General features: G+C 39.8%; 1 protein-coding gene across 1 annotated transcript in view; it reads right to left on the reverse strand.

Moving 5' to 3' along the window:
- The window catches only part of FGFR2 (fibroblast growth factor receptor 2), a 151,271-nt gene extending 143,697 nt beyond the window's left edge, over window positions 1–7,574 (reverse strand). Inside the window, exon 1 of the mRNA XM_063307255.1 lies at window positions 7,481–7,574. The gene's annotated coding sequence lies outside the window, so the exon portion shown is untranslated. The remainder of the gene's footprint in view (window positions 1–7,480) is intronic.
- Window positions 7,575–8,255: the final 681 nt, after the last annotated feature.

Consider the following 8,255-nt stretch of genomic DNA (forward strand, 5'->3'; position numbering starts at 1 on the left):
AAGGAGTAACCGAAGCAGCTAAGACTGTATTATTCTCTCTATTCAAAATATGCTAGAGTTTTCCAGTCCTTTCTTCATCCCCTATGTTTAGGCTGAACTGAAATTATGGTGCCTCCAGATCCCACCACGGAAATTCAGATAGTATATTTCATAAACAAACACTAGCAAATGATAACATAAAATAGAAATCCAAATCCATTCTAAACAGTAGATGCTCAGTTAAAAGACTTATAAAACCCACATCCTGCTTGTTTTTGGAATAAAGCCAATCCTACTGTGGAATTAAACTACCCCATATTTTCTGCAAGTAAAATAAATAATTTCTCAGGGATTCTTCTTTATAAGAAAGCCAGAAGGAGCTACTCATCAGCACATTTTCACACACACACACAGACACACACACAGAGCTCTTTTTAATCTAATAAAGGCTATTCTAACCAACTTGTAGAACCTCTCCACTTCGTTTTCACTTGCTAAAATGTCCCTCTTTATAAACAGAGGTAGGTTTATGGTGATAAAACCAAGCTGCAATTCAGTCTGCAGCTGAACAGTACATAAACTTTACTTATTTTTTTTTCTATATATTCTACCACTTTAACATTTTGCAGTATGCACAATGCATTGAAAACCAAAGACAGGAGCCCTCCCCCCCATCCTGGGAATACTGATGTGTTTGTGGGAAAATCTTATACAAGTTCATTTCTAGTCTAAGTAAATAAGTTCATTTTAGATCTCAAAACATTATCTTTTAAAAACAGTAAGGTGGTCTAGCTGCAGTGATGTAGAAAAGCATGTGGACCCACATAGTTTGAAAGACTGACAAATCCTTTGCCTTCTGCTACAGTTCAGGCAATCCCATTAGAAAAACATATTGCTAATTCTTTGGAGATACAAGCCCACACCAAAATATTTTGTCCTGTTTTAGGTTCAAAATAGAATTATGTTTTCTCTAGCACTCAGAATGGTGAGACCCTCTTAATGTGCAACATCTAAGAATTTGCAGTACAGTCCCTGGAAGCTACTTAAAGTTTTATGACATTTGTGCTTCTTAACAGATTGAAAGATTGAGCATAGAAATAGGTACATCTTAAACCATTGTTTCTCAACCTTGGCAACTCTAAGATGTGTGGACTTCAACTCCCAGAATTCTCCATCTAGCATGGCTGGCTGGGAAATTCTGGGAGTTGAAGTCCACTCATCTTTAAGTTGCCAAGGTTGAGAAACACTGTCTTAAACACTCCAGCAGATAAACAAGGCCCACATTTCCCATGGCAGATATCAAGGGATTTATGCAACACCTTAAGATACATACAGTGTCCAAATCATTTCTCTCTCTCTCTTCTCTGTGTCTTATTCAGGCTATAATCTCTCTTCTTTTAGAGCTATCTAGGAGAAGAAAAAGATCTGCCCCCCTTTTTCATCAGTCTTCCCCATTTGGAGCATTTGGATCTTAAATGAAAAGACCTACTATTTAGTTCTCCAGGCAGCACATCACCTGTAGTTTTATGTAACATAAAAAAAAATCATCCAGCAATATTTTTTTTGTCTTATTTTATGCAGGCTTTCTAGCTCATTAATCTCTCCTGTTCATCTGCCAATTTGTATACTTCTGGAATATTCCAGAAGCAGATCATAGTTGGCTGTCCTTTGAATAATCTGTATTATTTAATGAAAAAATACACTTAGTATTTTATTAAATCATATCAATAATGAGAATTAACTGTTATATTAAGAGGAAACAACTCTAAGAAATCTAACAAACTGATGGGGAGGAAGAAACCTGTATTCTATAATGATACCAAAAATGCAAAAGGAGATGTATTTTAAAAAGCCATTACCTTAGGGTAAAGAATTCATGTAAGGTTCTCACAGAGACAAAGTCCAATTAAATTTGACAATTTATAGCTTAGGTAGGTTCTCAGGCACCATTGCCATTAATACACTTACAAAGCATAGCATACACTAGTATTTCTTAGAAAATCTGTATGATTGTGAATAGAGTCACAACCACAGGAAAGCTTTCCCAAAACATCATACCAGCTGTGGATATGAAAATAATACAGTAAATAAAGCTGTCAAAAATTGTAAACCTGCGTTTATTACATATGGCTTTTGGAAAGGGATTTCATGTGTTTCCGAAGCCATCACTACTAGCCTTTTTGGAATGTAAGTGCAGTTCCACAGAATTTATATGAGCACAAAAATCTATAGGCAGTGGTCATGTTTCTAGCAGACAAAGAATCTTCTTCACTGCAGAGTGTATAAGATGCAAGATTTGTCTCTCCAACATTAATTCCTGTGATAAGTAATCACAAGCAGGACTCTTCCCATTCCTTAGCCTCCATTTTCTAAGGCTGCCTCATCTGCCTAATGGTAAGATCAGCTTTGGTTACAGCCCATAGTTCAGGACAATGGAATCTGCATCGTCCAGTTGTTAATGCTGATACCTCAGGCAAGCATTGTCTCCACCAGACCATCAGACTCTGGAAGTAAAACTGAAGTTACCTTCAAGCTGAGCTTAACTGCTGGCAATTTTGTGGACATGTCTAGGTAGCTGTCTGGCAGCCACACAGAAGCATTTTGCCACTGCCTTCTTCCAGAATGTTTCTGATTTCCCAGTCTAACCTCTAGCCCTGGGATTCTCTGGTGGTTTCCCAGAAATGGATCATATGCACGTGCCTTATGACATACTAATTTGTAAATAATATTATTATGGTGCTCATCAAATGCTTAAATACATTATCTTTTCCCAGTAGGAAAATGTGATCACAATAAAATAAATCCCTTTGCCTTTCAGGGCTACAAATTCCACTTTAAAGAAGCAATCAAGGCTCAGGGAGTCCCTGAGGAAAAAAATACATTACAAGTTTTCACTAAATAGTCAAAAGATGGAAGCCTGCAATTTTTTGCTCAGATGTGAGTTCTCAGTCACTGAGCAGCCAAGATGCTGTTTCCACATAAGAAATGCTAAGAGTCTGAGGAGGCTGGCAGGCTGGCATATGAGGGGCCAGGGACCAGAAAGGACTATTTTATAAAAGACAAGCTGGAAATCATCCACAGGCCCTTGTGAAAAATGGGTGGCAAGTAGTCCATTGCAACAAAAGGGTGGGAGAAAGATTTAAACATTGGATCTTACATAGATAGAAAACTAGATTATTAGACTAGTTGATCTGCCCTGTAATTGAAAGATGATCTTCATTGTAATTCAGATTCTTTGGCCCCTGCAATAAAATTAGTCATCTAGCCAGGGCTCAGGCCTAAGTCTTGTGCTAATCTTATATCTGTGTTCGTAAAGACACATTTATTGTTATGCCCAGGAAGCAGCTCCTGACACAGACAGTTCTCTCTGGCACATTCACTGCAGAAAGCTTAGTTTATAACCATCCAGCACAACTTGTGACCTACTTAGCACATCCATACACAACTTGCATGCTTCTTCACCTGCCCTGAATTGCAAACATATTGAAAAGGGTGATCACATGTCAGATCACATAATTTACATCAAGGTGTGGATATATGAGTGTGTTTCAGCTCCAAAATGAAATGTTTCACACTGCTCATGTTATACATTTAAAAGTAAATCAGGCAATCTAAACATATTTAAATACCACAGAAGACACTAGGGGCGTCAACAGGATTGAACGCTTTAGTCAAAATGACAAAATTAGCATCATGCTGTTGTGATATAGGCTCTACCCCGCTTGCATATCTGTGTGACATGAGTGCACATAAAAAAGTGGTGGAGTTTGCATTATAATGGCATGACACTGCTTTCATTGTTTGTAGCCCTTTGCCCCACACTGCCAGATATCTCTGGAAGATACATTAGCAAAGTTGTTCTTAAACATATATTCCTAGAGTAGGATAACAGAAGTTCCAGGTGAAGGCCTGTCAAAACAAAATGAAGTGTAATAATGTGAAGAGTAAAATGGAAGGAAGAATAGCTCATTGGAATCTCAGTCTATGAGTGGAGAGATTCAGGTTCAGATTCTACCTCACCATAAAGTCAACTTGATAGCTGTGTGGAACAGCCACTAGCTTTCACCTTAGGGGTCATGCTCATACCTTCTTGTCTTGGTACTGAGATGGTGTGTTTTTTATTTGTTAAGGACACGTCCTCACAATGGAGCCTCCATCTCAGTACCAGACTGCTCCTGATCAAAGGGACCTGTCAGGAAACTGGAAGGAAGAGACTGAAGGAGGTGGTGACCTAAAGGACTCCAACTGACCTGCTTCAATTGCCCTGCTGCAGGACTGCTCTCTCATCTAGCCATGAGGCTCTGTGCCTCTGTGCTTATTTCTTCTTTGGTTTCCAGAGAGACCAGAACCTTCTATGAACCAACAGTCTTTGTTTTGTTTTGTTGTTTTTCTTAAGATCAGGGGAATATCAATCTTGTAGAACATCCTCCAGGATGATGTTATTCCTCCATCCCCACTAATAAATCATGTGCATTGCTCCCACCACCACAATCTTCCTACAGGTAACCACCCTTGGCATCCGTGCCTCATTCCTGTCTTATCTGCTTCCTTCATTCACACCATCACCAAGCATGGACACCTCACCTTCACTATTCCTTCATTGCTCCTTCCCTGACTTCTGGACTTGCTGCCACTCCCATCAGCAGCTGCTGCAGCTAACCTGTTCTTGGAAGGCTCTATGCTTGCCATGTTTGGCAGCGATTTGCTGCCGCAATCAGAACCACTAGCAATGCTCTCTGGCAAGTGCAAAGGTAAGAGAAGAGGCAGAAAAATAGGGGCAGTGGGGAAATTATAGGATCCATTCTTGGTAGGGAACAGAGAAGGCAGAAAAGGCAGCAGAAAAGAAGAATCTATTTCCTTTTTCTTGCTTCTCATTTCCCTGTCAGCAGCAGCAGCAGCAGCAAATTACTGCTCTTTTGCTGGCTTCATTCCTCATTTCATACGGTGGTAGGAAGAGAAGTTTCCCAAGAAATGTATATTCTCCCATTTCAAGGGATGAAGGGAGATGGGAGGAAAACACCTACCCCAGCCATTAAAAAACAAAAGCCCTTCCATGGACATAAAGGATCTGATGGTAGACAGACTATGGCAGGAGATTGTACTTTAAAAACAGTAATAGCAACATCATACATTGCTAATAGGGTATATTTGGTTTAGTGGGCCATAAGTTGTGAGCATTTTTTAAAGTGGCAATATTCCCATAAACAAACAACCTTTGCTTTCCTAAGCTCTCTCGACAGATGGTTTCAAAGCTCTTGTGTCAAGGATAGACAATCTCAAGTCCACAGACCACATACAGCCTGCCCTGCCCATCCAGCATGGAGGATCTCAAGTAAAGGTTTTCTCTTTTCTTGGATATCCTGTATTTTTTTATTTTTTTATTTTATTTATTTTGTATTGTGAACTCCCTAAAGTCACAAGGTTGAGATGGGCAGCTATATAATTCAACAGATAAATAAATCAATCCCTACCATGTATGGCCTCAGTTTGCTCATTCCATTCTCCTTGGGTGAAACTGATCTATGAGACCTTCTCTGAAACCAAGCATTTGCTTCTTCTTGTCCATACATGGAAAGTCACACCAAACCTGATGGCCTCCTCAGTAACTTGTCTGAAATTGTATTAGACAGGATGCCTGTGAAAATCAGATGGGAAATTCCTGAGGGGGAGGAATGCACTGAAGAAGTACATAGTGAAGATAGGTTTGCCTATTATTTATTAATTATAAATATGTAATTCTTCCATTTATAACCCACTCTTCAGTTCCAATTATATATTATCCTTCATAAGATATCTCAGGGCAGGAACTGCACATTTCCAGTACTGTGCTGCAGTGACAAAAACAAAGATATGCTTCCTGCAAGCAGAAATTTAGCACAACAGCCTTAGCAAGTACCTTTCTTTGTTCAGGTTGCAGGTGGCTGGGGCTAGTAGGCAGAGCACACAACAGAAGTTCTGCCCCAGCTGCATTAACTATTTGTGCATTTCCAGTTTCAGTTTAAAGAACTGGCTTAACTGTACAATCCTGAATAAATCTGAGGCTAACAAGATAGAGCATTACGTAAACTAGCTTAGGAGGATAAAAATGTGTTTGCCTAGTGTTGAAAGAATCTTGGTGCCAATGATGTCTGTGGTCAGGATTCTGCAGATGAACAGCTTGTCTTTCTCTAGGCAGTATGTGGGTTTTATATCAAATTGCAACAATACCTGGAGGAGAGTCTCTGAAAAAAATAGGCAGGCAGGTAGGTATGGAAGCATGCATTCCTTCAAGGGCTGACCTTGGGTCCTGCTAATCCACCATTTAATTTTTTTTTTCAGCATGGGCTAATGAAGACATCTTGGTGTCTTCACTAGGGTGTCAGGTTTGATCTAACTACAGTTGACCTGTCAACTGTATTTCCCAATCCCACTCACTGCGTGATCAGCCCTAGAGTAAACCAGAGTATGGATTATATAGATTATATTCACACTGCTTCACCTTTATTATAGTCATCTTAAATATGTAGCAAATTTCAGAAACTTCAGGTAAAGATGTTTCCAAGCTCTGCTACCAGAGATGCTAAGAACTGAACCAGGCAAATCTTAAAAACATACAATATATTTGAACCCCTGTGTAGTATAAGCACACATAAAGCCCAGCTAAAGAGCTCTGTGAGAACTTGTATGCCAGGAAAGTCATCGTCATAAAATCATGCATGGATGCTTATCCTTCTCATCCAAGAGAGTCACCAAAGCAATTTAGTGATACCACAGTTAATGCTGACATTCCCAATTCAATGGGGAACAGTAGAACTGAAACAAATTTGATGTGCTTGGCATAGATGTGTTTAGAAGTGGAAGCACATACATCTGCTTGTTGTTTCATGCACACAGAAGTTATTTTCCTTATTATTATAAAACTAGCCCATGACTTTGCTTCTAACTGGACAGAGAGTAAATGTTTGCCACCACCTGTGCCTTGTTTCACTTTACAGACCTTTGCAGCTGGATTTGATTTCCTTCTGGTGGTGCCCGTCACTGTTCGTTCACTTTATGCATTTTACAAAAATGCATTTTACAGAAGTGATTTTTTTAAATCCAAACACAAAGCAAACTAGGATGAGAATTAGGCAATGCCTCGTTCACAGTGTCACATCTAAAGTGCTCTGTCAAGCTCAAACAATTTTTTCCTCTGTATCTTACCCAACCAGCAGCTTACTAAGAAATTCACATGATCCTTGCACTGCCCACATCCTTGTAAATGAAACTAAGCACAAAGCAAAATGTAGTTGTATTTTGCCTTGAAAACAACTAGGTCCAAACAGAGAGGCATCAACCAGCCCAACACTTGCTGGCAGCCATGTTGTTCGTAATAAACACATGAGCCCTTTTCCCACCAAATGCCATTAAAAGAACACAGAGAGAAATCATTAATTAAAAAGCCCTGCCAGTATTCCTATAGATCCAGTAGTAAAAAGCCCATGTAAGTACAATTTGAAAAAGAATGAAGCTTCAATAGTACCTGGCCTGTATTTGTTCATTCAATTCATGCAGAGACTTCGGGAACATGAGACTTTGCTAGAGTAGGCAAAGCAGCGATTGCATAGGTGTGTCTAAGTACCTCCTGCATGTTGCAGCTTGACATCGTTCCCCTTTTGTGTGGGTGGCATTCATACAAAGAGGCAGAGGCACAGACTTGTAACTCAGAAAGTGATATCACAATGCAAAGTTAACTCACTGCATGCCTTGAAGATCCAGAGAGCCAAACCACATCATAAATAAGACAGAGGCTTCTCTTTTCTACAAGTGCTTAACAACTGCTACCATTTTATTTTCAGAGATCCAGGATCCTTCCCCAAAGGGAGTCCTTTTGATGGCAGAAGTATAGGACATCTTTTAAGCGGTCAGCAAGCAGGGGCTTTTTCTTCAATAATATTTGGACTGTAATGTGGTTAAATGGATATTACAAGCATTTAATGGTTTAAGTCAGTGGTTCTTAAGCTGTTGGACACAATTACCCATTTTTCTGTCTCAAATAATGCCATTACCAGACAAAACCCCCAGACTCTGTTGTTTTACCCAAGCATCTCAGCACGAGCAGTCCCAAACTTAGGCTGACCATATTTCCTTGAGACAAAAACGGGACATTGGGATGGCAAAACGGGGCTGGGTGATGGGCTGGATTGGCAGGCAGGAACTTCTCTGGTTTTCTCAGGCTGGGAATCTTCGGATTCCTTCATTTGCGAGAGGCTGGGCTGGAGAGTCTAGTGAATGGATGTCCCTGACAAGCTGTTCCT

This window comes from Candoia aspera, chromosome 6, assembly GCF_035149785.1.
Source record: "Candoia aspera isolate rCanAsp1 chromosome 6, rCanAsp1.hap2, whole genome shotgun sequence".
Lineage (NCBI taxonomy): Eukaryota > Metazoa > Chordata > Lepidosauria > Squamata > Boidae > Candoia > Candoia aspera.